Raw genomic sequence first — 17,215 nt, forward strand, 5'->3', positions numbered from 1 at the left:
TGCAGTCCAAGTACCCCTGAAAATCAAGGAACTTTAGGACACTTGGGATGATTCTGTCATATTCACGGGTTCTTGCTGATATGAGTTATTTTTCCTGGGTGTCTTAGAGCCAGAATTTCCTGCTCTAATTGTAGTTTCCAGATGTCTCTCTCTCCATCCATATGCTGAGCATCTGTCAAGGGATTCCATTGACTAGTGCTCACATGGTGATGCACTTTTGTGGTGTTAGAGATGAGTGGGTTGGAAGCATGATTGTGGACTGTAAAGGAGACTCCCAGAGTGCAGGCATGATGATATTTCCTGAAAATTTTTAGTTCTTTGTCCAGGATATCCCACTGTCCTCAGGGAACTCCCTGCTCTGGGTTCTAGACTTCCTGGCCCTGTCACTGACAATGTTACCCTAGAAACTGTGAATGCCCTTCCCAATTCCCCATTCAACAAGTTTCAGACTTTGGGAGACAGTATCCCCCAACATGGCACATAGTTTATTCAACTACTGAAAGCAAGTTTACCAACAAAGAAATTTCAAAGAAGACTTCCCTGAACTCACCAATCCCAAATGTTTAAGGGAAGTGCCATTGGCTGACTTTTGTCTCACCCAGGTTTATAAATGTCACAAAATTTACCAATGGATCTGAGAGATACAGCTTAGCATCATGAGTGTTGCTCTAGTTTGCTAATGCTGCCAGAATGCACAACACCAGAGATGGATTGGCTTTTATAAAAAGGGGTTTATTTGGTTACACCATTACATTTGTAAGGACATAAAGTGTCCAAGGTAACACATCAGTAATTGGGTACCTTTACTGGAGGATGGCCAATGGTGTCCAGAAAACCTCTGTTAGATGGGAAGACACATGGCTGGCATCTGCTCCAAAGTTCTGGTTTCAAAATGACTTTCTCCCAAGACATCCCTCTCTAGGCTCAAGTTCCTCAAAAATGTCACTCTTAGTTGCACTTGGGATATTTGTCCTCTCTCAGATTCTCTGGAGCAAGAGTCTGCTTTCAACAGCTGTCTTCAAATTGTCTCTCATCTGCAGCTCCTGTGCTTTCTTCAAAGTGTCCCTCTTGGCTGTAGCTCCTCTTCAAAATGTCATTCACAACTGCACTGAGTTCCTTCTGTTATGTCAGCTCATTTATTTGGTTCCACTGATCAACTTAGACCCACCCTGAATAGGCAGAGCAACACCTCCATGGAAGTTATCCAATCAGAGTCATCACCCACAGCTGAGTGGGGCACATTCCAAAGAAACTCTCAAAGCATTACAATATAATCAAAGCTGATAACATCTGCCCACACAAGATTACATCAAAGTTAATGGCATTTGGGGGACACAATATATTCAAACTGGCACATTCCACCCCCTGGACCCCAAAAGACATTATCTTTCCATATACAAAATACATTCATCCCATGACAATATCACAGAAACTTAAATAATTTCAGTAACAATAGTTAAGTACAAGATTCCATCAAAATCAATTTTAGGTGTGTTCAGTCCTAAGACATAATTTTCCTTTAGCTGTGGATCTGTAAACTTAGAACAAGTTATATGCTTCCAATATACAGAGGAGGGACATAGGATAAACATTCCCATTGCCATAAGGAAAAAGAGTAAGGAAAACAGGGTTAACAGGACCAAAACAGTTCCTAAAACCTGCAGAACAAACTCCATTAGATTTAAAAGTCCAAGAGTCATTAACAGAATGAAATTAAATCCTTGGGGCTTGAGAGAGCGGGAGTCTAACCCTTCCTAAGGGCCTTTGTGACAGCCCTTTCCTCTCCAAATACTAGGGTGAGTGCTCCAACATATCCACACATTGGAGGGACCACCTTCTCAGCCCCACCCTCCTCAAATACTGGGGCAACTCCCAGATTCCCTTCCATCTCTGGGACACATGCTCAACCCCTTCAGTACACTGTGGTGACAGCCAGGCTCTCCCCAATTCCCTGGAAATGTGCTCCACCCTCTTTGGGGCTTGGGGTGGCAGAATATTTCCTGAGCATTAAGGCAGAAGGCCTGCCCTTGACCTCCAGGGCAAACTCACACTTTCCATGCATGTGGGCTGCTCTGCTCTCCTAGCCCAAGACCTCTTGACTCTGGACCTCAACCTCCATGGCTGTGTTTTTGAAGAATTTTTTTCCTTCAGTTTGTACCTTGTCTGTCTCCTCCAGTCCAGACTGCCAATGGCTCTGTCTGTAAAGAAAGATCTCACAAGAATTCTGTTGGCTTTGCATGAAGCCTACAGGGTTCAAAGCCATCAGACATAGGACTTTCCACAAATCCTTTCTGGATAATTTCATCTCCAATCTTGGCTTGTACTGAAATGGCAGCTGGGTTCCGTGTTTGGTTTCATCTTCACATTGAGATGTAGCTTCTGGTATTCCACCCCCTGGAAGCCCATAATTTTCCAAGCCATCAGCTTCTAGTTTCTCTGAACCCAAGAATTCTGTTCTAAGTTTATCTCTCACCACTTGCATTTTACTATAAGCTGCAAGAAGAAGTCAGGGTACATCCTTCTCATGTGGTCTGGAGATCTCATCATCTAAATATTCCAGGTTGTCACTTTCAAATTCTTCCTTCCATCTGAAACCAGGACTCAATTTTGCCAAATTCTCTGCTACTTTAAAACAAGGATCACATTTCTTCCAGTTTGCAACAGCACATTCATCATTTCTGCTCAAGTCCTCATTAGAAGTATCTTTAGAGTCCATATATCCATAAACAGTCTCTTCAAAGCAGTTTAGGTCTTTTCTATCAAGCTCCTCACAATTCTTCCAGAATATTCCCCTTATCATTTCAAAAGCCTCTCCAACATGTTTGGTATTTGCAAATTCAGCAGCAAAAGCACCCCACTTCTGGTACCAAAATCTGTTCTAGTTTGCTAATGCTGCTGGAATGCAAAACACCAGAGATGGATTGGCTTTTATAAAAGGGGGTTTATTTGGTTACACAGTTACAGTCTTAAGGCCATAAAGTGTCCAAGGTAACACATCAGCAATTGGGTACATTCACTGGAGGATGGCCAATGGCATCTGGAAAACCTCTGTTAGCTGGGAAGTCACGTGGCTGGCATCTGCCCCAAAGTTCTGGTTCCAAAATGGCTTTCTCCCAAGATGTCCCTCTCCAGGCTGCTGTTCCTCAAAAATGTCACTCTTAGTTGCACTTGGGATATTTGTCCTCTCTCGGCTTCTCTGGAGCAAGAGTCTGCTTTCAACAGCCATCTTCAAACTGTCTCTCATCTGCAGCTCCTGTGCTTTCTTCAAAGTCACTCAAAGCTGCACTGAGTTCCCCCTGTCTGTCAGCTCACTTATATGGCTCCACTGATCAACTTAGGCCCACCCCAAATGGGTGGAGCAACACCTCCATGGAAATTATCCAATCAGAGTCATCACCCACAGCTGGGTGGGGCACATTCCAAAGAAACACTCAAAGAATTACAATCTAATCAACACTGATACCATCTGCCCACATATGATTGCATTATAGATAATGGCATTTGGGGGACACAATATATTAAAACTGGAACAGGTGCTGACTTTTTCCAAGGCTCACAATGGGGCATGCCCATGTGCTGTCCAAGAAATACTTTGAAATCAAGGAAACTTTGGAGACCTGGGATGTGTCTATCATGTCCACAGTTTTGGCTCACATGAGGTTTGGTTCCCAGACAATTTAGCACCAGGAATTCATGCTCTATTTGTGTTCACTAGAAGTCTCTCTCTGGGTCTAAATGCTGAGTGACTGTCAAGGTATTCTGGCTATGTAGTGACCACAAGGAGATGACCTGCTATTTTCTTAGATTTCAGTGGGTTGGAGGCATAATTGGGGATAGGAATGGAGACTCCCACAGGGCTGGCATGATGGTGTCCACTGATAAATTTTTGGTTCTTTGTCCAGAAACTTCCATTTCCTTAAAGTAGTTACCTGCTCTGGGAGCTAGCCTCCCTTGGCCCTGACACTGATAGTGTTCCCCTGGAATCTGTGAATGCCCACAGCAAATCCCCCTTTTACACATTGCTGGCCTTGGGAGACAGTATCCTCAGTTGTGGCACATTGGTTGTTCAACTTCCGAAAGCAATGGTATTAGCAAAGGAAATTCCAAAAGGACTTCCCAGAACTGTCTTATCACAAATGTGCTGATGCCCATGAGAATGTTTCCAGGTGGCACTGACTGTCACCATTCATTTCAAACCTACTGATAGCAGGTCAGTGTAAGCTAGCCCTGATCTGACCCTCTACCTTCATGAGGAGGGAAACCAACTCATCTGATACTAATTTAATTTAATTTTTTGTTGAGTTAATATTGGCTTATTTTCTTTGTATAACTTTTTCCTCAACCATTGGCAATTACTGTCTAAACAAAATGTCTCTCTCTTTAAATATTCTTGTAGCATTTCATCTAATAATGAATACATTGTCTTATGTATTCACAGAAAGATTATCACAATCAGGCAATTAGCCTTGGTGTAGTATTAGTATCTCATCTATAGGTCTTATCCATATTTCATCAATTACACAATGTCCTTTAGAGCAAGCAAAACCTTAATGATAATAGTAATGATTTAAATAAAGAAAGAAAACAAAAATAACAGTGTCCAGTCTTATATGAAATGTTGCATTTTTGTCAAGTATATTTATTCCCTTTAATGTGAATATATATTTTTTCATTCCTTCATCTTGATATATTTGAAGTGCTCTATAGAATCATTTTAAGGAATGTTCCTCTATTTGTGTTTTTTCAATATTTCTTCATGAATAGGTTGAGTTTATAAATTTTAGACAGGTTTGGCAAAAGTTCTTGTGCCCTCAGTGTGATCACTTTTGAAATAACTCATTTTTATTTTCTTTCATTTCATTTTTAACTTTGCCAACAATTGAAAGCAACACACAAATGACAAAAAAACACCACCTCACATGTAAAAAACGGAAAGTATTAGGGAGAACAAATAATCTAAATTACCTACTTTGCTTCCATCATATTCCGAATTTTCATTAATGTGTGTACCAGTCTGTATATACTATGTCCCTCAGAAAAAGCCACGTTCTTTGATGCAATCTTGTGGGTGCAGACATATTAGTGGGAATTATGTTGGATCATTAGGATTAGGTTGTTTCCATGGAAATGTGCCCCATCCAATTGTGGTTGATAACTCTGGATAATTTCCATGGAGGTGTGACACTACCCATTCAGCATGGACCTTAATTAGTTTACTGGAGCACTATATAAGCTCAGACAGAAGGAGCAGGCTTGCCACAGCCAAGAGGGACACTTTGAAGAATGCACAGTAGCTGAGAGAGTAGCTGCAGATGAGAGACAGTTTGAAGACCACCATTGGAAGCATATTTTTGCTCCAAAGAAGATAAGAGAGGACAAATACCCCAAGAGCAGCTAAGAGTGACATTTTTGAGGAACTGCAGCTTAGAGAGGAATGTCATGGAAGAATGTCATTTTGAAACCAGAACTTTGGAGAAGACACCAGCCACATGACTTCCCAGCTAACACAGAATTTCTGGACTCCATTGGCCATCTTCCAGTGAAGGCAACCAATTGCTGATTTGTTACCTTGGACATTTGGTGGCATAAGACTGTAACTGTGTAACCAAATAACCCCCCTTTTATAAAAGCCAATCCATCTCTGGTGTTTTGCATTCTGGTAGCATTAGCAAACTAGAACAGATTTTGGAACTGAGAGTGGTGTCCTGGTGCTGCTGAGTTTGCAAATACCAAACATGTTGGAGCAGCTTTTTAAATGGATAAGGGGAAGATTCTGGAAGATTTGTGAGGAACTTGACAGAAAAGACCTAAACTACTTTGAAGAGACAGTGATTTTGTGGACTCTAAGGCTACTTCTGATGAGGCCTTGAGCAGGAATGATGAATGAGATGTTGTGAACTGGAAGAAATTTGATGCTTATTTTAAAGTGGCAGCAAATTTGAGAGAATTGAGTCCTGGTGTTCAATGGAAGGCAGAATTTGAAAGCAACAACCTGGAATATTTAGCTGATGAGATCTCCAAGCAAAATATAGAGGTAGCCTGGCTTTAAATTGCAACTCACAGTAAAATGCAAGAGGACAGAGATAAGTTGAGAAGTGAACCCTTTGTTTCAAAGAAAACAGAAATTGATGACCTGAAATCTCTGGGCTTCCAGGGAGTGAAACCCCAGAAGCTATAGCCCAACATGTGGATGTAACCAAACATGGAACCCAGCCATTTCAGTACAACCCAAGGTTGGAGAAGGAGTTAAGCAGAAAGGATTTATGGAAAGTCCTATTGTCTGATGTCTTTGACCCCTCTGTGCTTCATGCAAAGCCAACAGAATTTTTTTGAGCTCTTTACAGACAGATCCACTGCCAGTTAAGACTGGAGGAGACAGAAAAGGAACAAATTGAAGGAAAAATTTTCTTCAAGGTCAGAGCCATGGTGGTTGAGGTCTGGAGTCAAGAGTTCTCTGGCTTGGAAAGAAGAGTGGCCCACACACATGGAAAGGGTGAGTTTGCCCCAGAGATTGAGAGTGGGCCTTCTTCCTTGATGCTCCAGAAGAGTTTTTCCACCCCAGGACACAGTGTGGAGCACATTCCCAGGGGAATGGGTAGAGCCTGGCAACCACCCCATTGTTCTGAAGGGGTTAAGCATGTACCCTGGAGATGGAAGGGAATCTAGATGCTGCCCCAATGTTTGAGGTGGTTGGGGCAAAGAAGGTGGTCTTCCAAATGCATGGATATTTTAGAGAAGTCATTCCAGGATTTGGAGAGGAAATGGCTGCCAAAAAGGCCCATAGGAAGGGTTAGACTCCTCCCCTCTTAAGCCCCAAGGCTGCAACATTATTCTGTAAATGACTCTCAGACTTTGAAGTCTAATGGAGTTTACCCTGCAGGTTTTAGGAATTGTTTGGTCCCTTAAACCCTGTTTTCCTTTCAGTTTCACCTTATGGGAATGGGAATGTTTACCTTATGACTGTCCCTCCTTTCTATATTGAAAGCAGATAACTTGTTCTATGTTTCACAGGTACAAAGCCAGAGAGGAATTATGCCTTAGGAACAACCACCCCTGTAATTGATTTCAATGGGATCTTGTACTTAACTATTATTACTGAAATGATTTAAGTTTCTTTGATATTGTGATGGGATGAATGTGTTTTGTACATGGAAAGATCATGTTTTTCCGGGGTCCAGGGGGTGGAATGTACCAGTTTGTACATATTATGTCCCCCAGAAAAGGCCATGTTCTTTGATGCAATATTTTGGGGGCAGACATATTAGTGGAGATTAAGTTGGATCATTTGGATTAGGTTGTTTCCATGGAAATGTGCCCCATCCAACTGTGGGTGATAACTCTGGATAGTGTCCATAGAGGTGTGGCCATGCCCACTCATCATGGGCCTTAATTAGTTTACTCAAGCACTATATAAGCTCAGACAGATGGAGCAGGTATGCCACAGACAAGAGGGACACTTTGAAGAATGCACAGAAGCTGAGAGAGTAGCTGCAGATGAGAGACAGTTTGAAGACAGCCATTGGAAACAGACTTTTGCTCCAGAGAAGCTAAAAGAGGACAACACCACAAGAGTAACTAAGAATGACATTTTTAAGGAACTGTGGCTTAGAGAGGAATGTCCTGGGAGAATGCCATTTTGAAACCATAACTTTGGGGCAGACACCAGCCATGTGCCTTCTCAGCTAACAGGTTTTCTAGACACCATTGGCCATTGTCCACTGAAGGTACCCGATTGTTGATGTGTTACCTTGGACAATTTGTGGCCTTAAGACGGTAACTGTGTAACCAAATAAACCACCTTTAATAAAAGTCAATCCATCTCTGATGTTTTGCATTCTGGCAGCCTTAGCAAACTAGAACGATGTGATTATCTCCAATGAAGGTGATTAAAGTACATTTCTAATATAAAAACTGTAGTCTTAATTCAGGCAACATATTTTCTTATGGGTTTTGCTTATTGCTGCTGAGTCCTATTTTTAAGTTTCCTCTCTTTTCTTCTAGTTTCATATACACAATTTCACATCCTTCTTAACCCTCTTTCACATAGAGACTTTGCTGCTGAACATTATTTGCAGAATCTCCTGCATGCAACATCAAGATTTCCTGATCTTTTCCTTTACTCCAAATAGGAATCCCTTTGCCAATAGGTGCCAAACATACAGCAGGAAATCCGGGCATTAAGGAATCTTGGGAAAGAATACTCATTTCAGCTAAAACTTTGGTAGAGGGCCAAATCAGCCCAGGTTCCCAAAGTGGCCTTGATTTCAGGCAGTTCATTGGAATGCACATGGGCCTGTTATGCTGTTTGCTGCCTCCAACCTGACTCACACTGATCCCCAGGTTTCTAAGTGACTGGCCTCTAACACAATGGCTGCTTCTGGGGTCTGAATATTTAAAGAGCACCACAAATGGGCAGGTGATAGGAGTAGGGTTTTTGCCCACACTGTCTGAGTTACCTGTATAGGTATTCTTCTGCAGCACATGGGATAACCTGCTCACCCAGTGGATGGTGAGCTTTTGACTCTCCCAGGAAGATCATTTGCCAAAACTCCCAAGGCATTTCCTGGTTGGTTTTGGATACTTGGGTTTTAAGGTATGTGCCCCTGGCCAAGTATTGGTCTGCCTATATTTTTCTTTTTTTTTAAATATTCATTTTATTGAGATATATTCACATACCATGCAGTCATACAAAACAAATCGTACATTCGATTGTTCATGGTACCATTACATGGCTGTTCATTCATCACCAAAATCAATCCCTGACACCATCATTACCACACACACAAAAATAACCATAATAATAATTAAAGTGAAAAAGAGCAACTAAAGTAAAAAGAACACTGGGTGCCCTTGTCTGTTTGTTTGTTTCCTTCCCCCACCTTTCCACTCATCCATCCACAAACTAGACAAAGGGGAGTGTGATCCCCATGGACCCCCAATCCCACTGTCCCCCCTCATAAGCCACAGTTTTATACAATTATCTTCAAGTTTCATGGGTCCTGGATTGTAGTTTGATATTTTCAGGTATCTACCACCAGCTACCCCAACTCATTAGAACCTAAAAAGGGTTGTCTATATTATGCATAAGAGTGCCCACCAGAGTGATCTCTTGGCTCCTTTTGGAATCTCTCTGCCACTGAAGTTTATTTCATTTCCTTTCACATCCCCCTTTTGGTTCTCCATCCTGTGATGCTGGGTCTACATTCCTCCCTGGAAGCCATATTCCATGTTGCCAGGGAGATTCACTACCATGGGTGTCTGATCCCATGTAGGGGGAGGGTAGTGATTCCACCTTTCAAGTTGACTTAGCTAGAGAGAGAGGGCCACATCTGAGCAACAAAGAGGCATTCAGGAGGAGGCTCTTAGGCACAATTATAGGGAGGCCTATCCTCTCCTTTGCAGCAACTGTCTTCCCAAGGGCAAATCCCATGGTAGAGGGCTCAATCCATCAAACCACCAGTCCCCTATGTCTGTGGGCATGTTAGCAACCATTAAGGTAGGGCACTGCCTATCTTTTTCAATGGCACAGAAGTTGCTAATGTATCTTAGACATTTTACTTGGCATCCTGGGTGCTCAGTGTTACCAGAGCTGAACATGAGGCATGACCATGTGCAGTCCAAGAACCCCCTTGAAATCAAGGATGCTAGGGGTACCTGGGATGAGTCTGCCCTCTCCACAGGTTCTAACTGAAATGAAGGTTTGTTTCCCAGACTCTCTTAATGCCATGGTTTCTCTGGCATCCCCTCACTGAAAAACAGTCCTATGGTCCTTGGCACACAGCAGTCTCTGTGACCTAGGAAGCTAATATTTAACCTATTATCTTTGTAAACCAGTAAAGGGGAAAAGGTTTACTTGACCTTAAAATGTAACTTTAAAACATGATACAGGAAGCAGGCATGTTGTGAGTCACTCTTGGTCTCACAAGAGAACAGGATGTAATTGAACCCCAGACCACCCACCATCTAATGTTAATCTCTTCCTTCCTGCACCACCCCCCATATCAAAGTGACCTGCTCCCTAGTCTATGCTCCCAAACCCTTAGGAATGTCTTTGTCTTAAACCTTAAAAGTGGCTTACTGTCCTCTTTCAAGCATATGGTTGATTACCCTTCAAATGTGATGCCCACCCAGAATGAGAGAGCTGTCATGATCTCTCCATGACTTCTCACCCTGTTGGTAAGCCCTGAATAAAATTTCATGTATCAAAAAATGCTCATTGTCTTCTTTGGCCTGTGGACTGGCATAGCCTTCATTGGCTGTGACAATTGGTTCACCAGCCAGGAGAATCAAATTGCTGCCAGCTGGAGATTAAGGAAATCCTGGGCACTGATGACATGAACTTGGGGAAGGCAAAAGAGAATTCCCTGGGCAGGAGACCAGGGTGGCCTGTGACTTCTATCTGTGAAGGGCTGCCCACTCTCCCAGAGGAATGGATGTCTATGTGTGGAGGGGTGGCTACCCTCCTAGATGAGTGGAATCTGCTGAGGGAATATGGAACTATTTATAACAACTCTCTGGCTGGATTAATAGCCATACTGCAGCATGCTGTAGGAGCACTGGGGATTCAGAAAGAGAAAAGGGTCACCAGATTGTGGCTGTGTTGGGTTGGCAACTGTTAGAGGCTGTATGCACCAATATTGAGGAGGCTTTGGCAGCAAAGTGGTTGTGAGACACCTGGGAGGTAAATTAAAGCTAGAAGAACATATGATTCTATCACAAGCAGATTTCAAAGATGCTCTGGATTAAAGTTTAGAAATAGTGGCATTCCAGCACACTAGATTAAGGGGGCATAAGCTGCCCAAAGGGCAAGTTAGGCATACAATAGCTTCCCCTAACTGGGACCCTAAAGTTTGGGACACTGTTGATTGCCTATCAAAAGATGTTGAGCCCCTGTCTGGGATATTAATACTAAGGAATGTAAGCATGATCAACCTCTGGTCCAACAAAGGGTTAAAACAGAGGAAGTTCAACACCCTGATCTCCCAAGGAGGGAAGAGTGTGGGGCAGTAGCAGCAGCATCTAATCAAAAGTTGCTCATTTCATCCTGGGATTTTCCCCTGGCTGAATTAAGAGATATTAGTAACCAATATCAACAAAAACCTAGAGAGCCATTAGTGAACTGGTTACTCCTGTTTTATTTTGTGTTACACCTTGCTAATAGGTTATTTAGAATATTTTTAGATTTTTCCAGTTAACCTGTGTTAGCCTTCATGTGGGGAAAACAACAATGGTCACTTGCTGGGCTTTTGCAAGGATAACTTCAAATGTGGAAATCTCCAGAAAAGCCTGACTACTCTATCAAGTCATTGGGTATTTTCTGGTTGGGTAAAACTAAGGCTATTCCTTCAGTTGTTGTGTTAAAATATAAATTTGTGCCACATTCCTAAATTCTGAACAGTTAATAGTTTTCTTGGTTTATTAAGTTATTAGAAAGTGTTTATGTTCTAATTAGTATGAATTTTAAAACCTTTCTACACCATAATTAGAAAAGAAAAAGCATGGAATGTGATTTCCACAACAAGCTGTGCTTAAAATGGCTAAGCAAACTATTGTGCAAGCACAGGCTTTAAGGGGTGTGGACCCCAATATACCCTGTGATTTGGAACTGGTCAGTGCCAATATTGGCATTGGGTGCAGTTTGTGGCAAAGTCAACAAGCTAAATGTGTACCTATTAAATTCTGGTCCTAACTATGGAAGGGCACAGAACTAAATTATAGACCTTTAAAAGAGCAATTGTGCTGAGCTTATAATGCTGTTATAAGTTGAAGGTCCAACTAAGTGTCCAGTGACCTTACGGAAGACTGTAACCATACAGGTATGTGGATATGGGACACTATAATGAGCCCCATTTGAGGAGTGCTCAAGTGAGCAGCTGACAAAATTGAAAGTTTATATCCTACAATGTGGCATTTTTGTCTATGGCTCTTTAAGTATAGAGATTCATGAAATGTTAGGACCTGTCTACTATGTGGAAGAGCATCATGCCCTGCTTCCTGTCAGTCCTCCTGATGTGGTTCCTCCCATGCCCACCATTGATGGACAAGAAAATATACCTGCTTCTGCTGTGATTGGTACATGGGTAACCTGTTACCTGGACAGCTATGACTGTCCAGCCCATTGTTGACACCATCTGGTGGGAAGATAGTTGGATTGCCTGTCACAAATGTAAGGTAACTGCTTTTCAGGTCTCTGCCCACATCAATTTATTACCAGGTAACATAGAAGTAGATACCCTAGTGATATTCCACAGCCTAACCCCAATGACTCATGAAATGGCTGAATGACTGCACCAGAAAACTGGGCACTGAGGACACCAAATTGCTGTCAGCTGGTGGCAAGTAGACTAAATTGTCCCCTTTCTTCTGTCCAAAGGGAAAAATATGCCTTTACCACCATGGATATGGCTAATGGATGGCTGCTGTCCTTCCCAGTGGGCAAGGCCAACCAATGAGCTACCATAGGTAGCTTACAAAAATTAAGTGCCTTTTTTCAGGGTCCCTACATCTCTGGACAGCAATAGGAGCCCATCTTCCCTGGGCAATTAACCCAGGCCTGGGATACAGAACATGATGTCCTTTAGACTTTTTACTTGCCCTAAAATCCACAGCAGCTAGGTTAATTGAATGAATGAATGGCCTTTTAAAAGAACACTTAAAGCATAATGGAAACAGTGGACTCAAGGACTGTATCAGTATTAATTCCAGACCCAAAGGGGCTGGCTGACTTCAAGCCACAATGGGGCAATGATAATAACTTACTCTTCCCTGTGCCACAAACACTAAAGATTGGGGAAAATAAGGTCAATTGTCTCTGGTTTTGGCCCATGCAGTCATGCTGTTGAAAATCCTAAGCCCATGGGGTATTAGAATTACATAGGATGCAAGGAGATATTTGTATTTCACATCTGGGACTCCCCAACCCCGAGGGAACTGCATTCTTAACTTTGCAAACACTCATGATACCCCAAACTAACTGTAGATCTGACCCTTAAGGGCTTCCTGCAGGGGGAGAAAATATGGTGTTTAAAACCCCCTCACCTGGAACTCTTCTATCTACTAATGAAGATTCACATTATGCATTGTTAAACTACTCATCTGTTCAATTTAATGCTTACATTTTTTATTAATTCTTGCTTTTAAAAAACATGTATTACTATTTCAATAATGCATTAACTAAAATGTTTTGAATATTTATCATTTTTCTAACAAGTTTAATTTTAATGGTAATAGTATGTTGTGAAATGTTTGCTTAAGAACAATTTCCAGATTTATTTTGGTGACTTGAATATAGAGGGTATGAGGGATGTTTTTATTGAAGGAAAAGGAAAGTAGTTGTGTCTTAAATGTAGAATAAAAAAGAAGATATGGAACAAAACCTGAATGAATATAGAAAGTTGCAGAAAACTGGTGGAAATGGGAAATTTATTTCTGTGTTCACACTTGAAAATTGATAAAAACTAGGTATAGAATAAAGCAGACTACCTGGTGTTTTTTTTTTTTCCTTTAGTTATTTTTAGACCCAGGTGGTACCTGTACTCTAATTAATATTCAGTGTTGTATGTTTTTGTCTGGTAATGCACAAAATGTAACCCATACACTTGATTATATGCAAAATCATGTACAAAGTAGTGATCATTTATCTAATGGCTCTGTTGTCTAAATGGTGGAGCTCATTAATGTGGCCATTGTGCCACTTGCTAATAGGTTTATTATATTTCTGTACCAGTATATTAATACTATGTTCTTTCTTGTATTGTTGTGAATTATGGATGTAATTCTGTCCTATGGTCAATGCAAACGGTTGTGTGTGGGTGGATTGTGGCAACACCTGGCCTGAAAAAAAAAAAGGCCTGCAGACCTTAGCACAGACCAGTCTATGTTACCTAGGCACCTAATATTTAACCTATCATTTTTGTAAGCCAGTAAAGAGAAAAAGGGTGAGTTGACCTTGAAATGTATCTTTAAAACATGAAGTGGGAAGTAGGAAGGAGGTGAAAGACTCTTGATCTCAGAAAAGAGCAACATGTAATTGTACCTCAGACCCCCTCACCATCAAATATCAATCTAGTCCTTCCTGCACCTCACCCCATATCACAGTGACCTGTTCCCCATCTATGCTCTCCAAGCCTTAGGAATGTCTTTGTCTTAAATCCTTACAACTGGCTTGCAGACCTCTTTCAAGCATGTGGTTGACTTCTCTGCAAATGTGATGCCCACCTAGCCTGAGAGAACCATCATGATCTCTCTGTGTCTTACCCTTTCGGTAAGCCCTGAATAAAAGTTCATGTATCAGAAAATTCTCATTGTCTTCTTTGGCCTGTGTACTGGAACAGCCCTTATGGTTTGTGACACATAGAAAATAGTCTGTAAATATTATTTACTTATTTGGAATTTTATTATTATATTTTAATTCTTTTTTATGTTCCATAAAACACAATGGGCACAAGCACAGTGCATTGTTAGGATCAGCCCAGCAGCCCACTTTCCAAAAATTGCAAGCATTTTATAAACAATAAAAATTGGCCAAGGATGATTATAGCCCTCAATGTGAAGCATTCAAGGTTAGTTGCAATTTTAACAACACTGAATGAGTTGTTTTGTCCTAAAGAAAAATTAGTGGTTATTACAGAATTAAAGAAAGAGAAAAAATGTATGATAAAACTTTAATGGATTTAGAAAGTTTTTGACAGTTTGCAGAAAATAAATTTTATTTATCTGTGTTCAAAGCTTGGTAAAATTTCGCAGATTTCCTATAAGATTTTTAAGAAATAGTATATCATAGAAAACTACAATTTAGTTTTCTCTCTGTTAAAATGACAATACTGACTGGGATTATTGGTCTGCTCTTAGTTAAATATTATGAAAAACTTTATTTACCTTTTGAGTATTTGGCCAAGAAAGCAGATATTCTGTATTTTATCACAGTTGTTACCTGGCCTGATCATGTATTTGATTGTTTAAAAGAATTCAGTTTTTTTCATTTTAAAAATAACCATATTTGAAAGAATCACATTAGCATCCATAATTACTTTTATATCTTTTATCATCACTTGGTTAAATAGGGAGTCAAATATTGTTTTGATAGTGACCTCTGACCTTATTTGACAAAGTATGAAACACCTGACAATTTGACATTTTGCCTTCCCCAAACAAATCATAATCTCTTGATCTCAAATTTTCCTGTGACTTTCAGTTGGCTATATCACAGTATAGTGTTATTGACTATAATTTAAATTCTTTAAAAAATTTTGCATCCCACATAAATAACCAAATTTCCTTGTCTGTTACACTGTTGCACAATGGTGCTTCCCTGAAAGTGTTTGTAATCAAGTACAGGTCAGAGCTTTACCAACATAAAAAATGCTTTAAATGAGAAGCAAGGCAAGTATATAGATCATGTTTCATCTGTCACTTACATAACCCTGGTGAAAGTGAAAGAGTGGGACAGGGTCAAATGCCTTAAACAACAGAGCTTTAAACATCTTCAAAAAGACTTCACGCAGCCCTGGCAACCACCAAATTTAAGCTTATCCAATTGCATTTAAACATTTTCATTGTTTATTTGTGAAAATCAAGATCAAGATTTAATTGTCCTCACTCTAAAACACAGGAGCCAACAGAGACCCATACCTATGAAGCTTTCAGTTGGATTCTAAGCTCTTGCATTCCCAGTTGTCTGAAGGCAGAGCCTCTGCTGCCAAATTAGTTGAGGCATCAGGTGATTTCATTGAAGGTCTCACTTTATGGTTAAAAGATCCATGTGCTATTCACCACCTTGTAATTTCAAGGAAACCCCAGCATATGTGAACTATCAGGCTGACCTCTTAGGAAATCACATTGTTTTCTCCTTGAAATTTCCAAATCCTCTGCTGTAATACTTTAAACTCTCAAACATATTGCCACTGCATTGAAGAAGTTGTGCCTTGAGATTGTGATGTTGTGCTTTCTCAGAGTTTATCAGTATTCCTCTCCAGGACAAGACTTACAGAAACCCTTGAATAAACTAGACTTGACCTTATTTGTAGATGTGACTTACCTTAAAACAGAAACAGATAAATGTCAGGATGGCTATGAAGAAAACAATACATTAGAAGCAATTGAATATCAACAGGCTCTTGGCCTCATCATGACACTGAAACCTAAGTTAAAACATTTAAGTACAGCCTCTCATGTAGCTAAAGGAAAAGCTGTTGATATATATACTGGCAACAGATGAGCATTTGGAGTAGTTCATGATTTTGGAGTGTTATGAAAACACTGGAGATTCCTGAACTCATCAGGAACACAAATAAAATGTTAAACAAGTGTTTGAACTATTAGAAGAATTGTTTTCACCTTTAAATAAAGAAAAATAGAAACCCACACTCCCCAAACTGAGCCAGAATATAAGAAAAGCCAAAAAATAAAAGGAGCAGTGCAACAAATTTTATAGGCAACAAGGTTCTGTATCTTAAATAAATTCCCTCAGAAGACCATTCCAAATTAATTAATGATCAACAAAATGTTTCTGAATTTGAAAAAGACAAATGGTATCAGCAGTGTTATAAAATATATGCTGGGATAGAACTCTGGTTGCTGTTTGCATGAAATATCTTTCTCCAACCTTTTACTTTCAGCCTATTTTTGTCCTTGTGTCTAAGGTGGGTTTCTTCTAGACAACATATAGATGGGTCCTGTGTTTTAATCCATTCTGTCAGTCTGTGTCTTTTTATTGGGGAGTTTATTCCATTAACTTTAGTGTTATTACTGTAAGGCAGTACTTTCTCTACTATTTTGTCTTTTAGATTTTATGCATCATGTTTTGTGTTTTCCTCTATCTCTTTTTACCCTTCCTGATAGTCTTCATATTTACACTCTACTCCAAACCTCTCTGTCCTGTGTTTCCTTTCAGCCTGTAGTTACCTTTAGTATTTCTTGTAGCACCAGTCTCTTATTCAAAAACTCTCTCAGTGTCTGTTTTCTGAAAATTTTTATCTGTCCCTCATTTTGGAAGGAGAGTTTTGCTGGATATAGAAGTTTTGGTTGGCAATTCTTCTCTTTTAATATCTTAAATATATCATACTACTGTCTTCTCAACTCCATGGTTTCTGCAGTGAAATCTGTACCTCTTATTGAGCTTCTACTGTATGTGATAGATGCTTTTCTCTTGCTGCTTTCAGAATTCACTCTGTCTTTAACATTGGACAATCTGATCAGTAAGTATCTTGGAGTAAGT

The sequence above is a fragment of the Choloepus didactylus genome, chromosome 4, assembly GCF_015220235.1.
Source record: "Choloepus didactylus isolate mChoDid1 chromosome 4, mChoDid1.pri, whole genome shotgun sequence".
NCBI classification, from domain to species: Eukaryota; Metazoa; Chordata; class Mammalia; order Pilosa; family Megalonychidae; genus Choloepus; species Choloepus didactylus.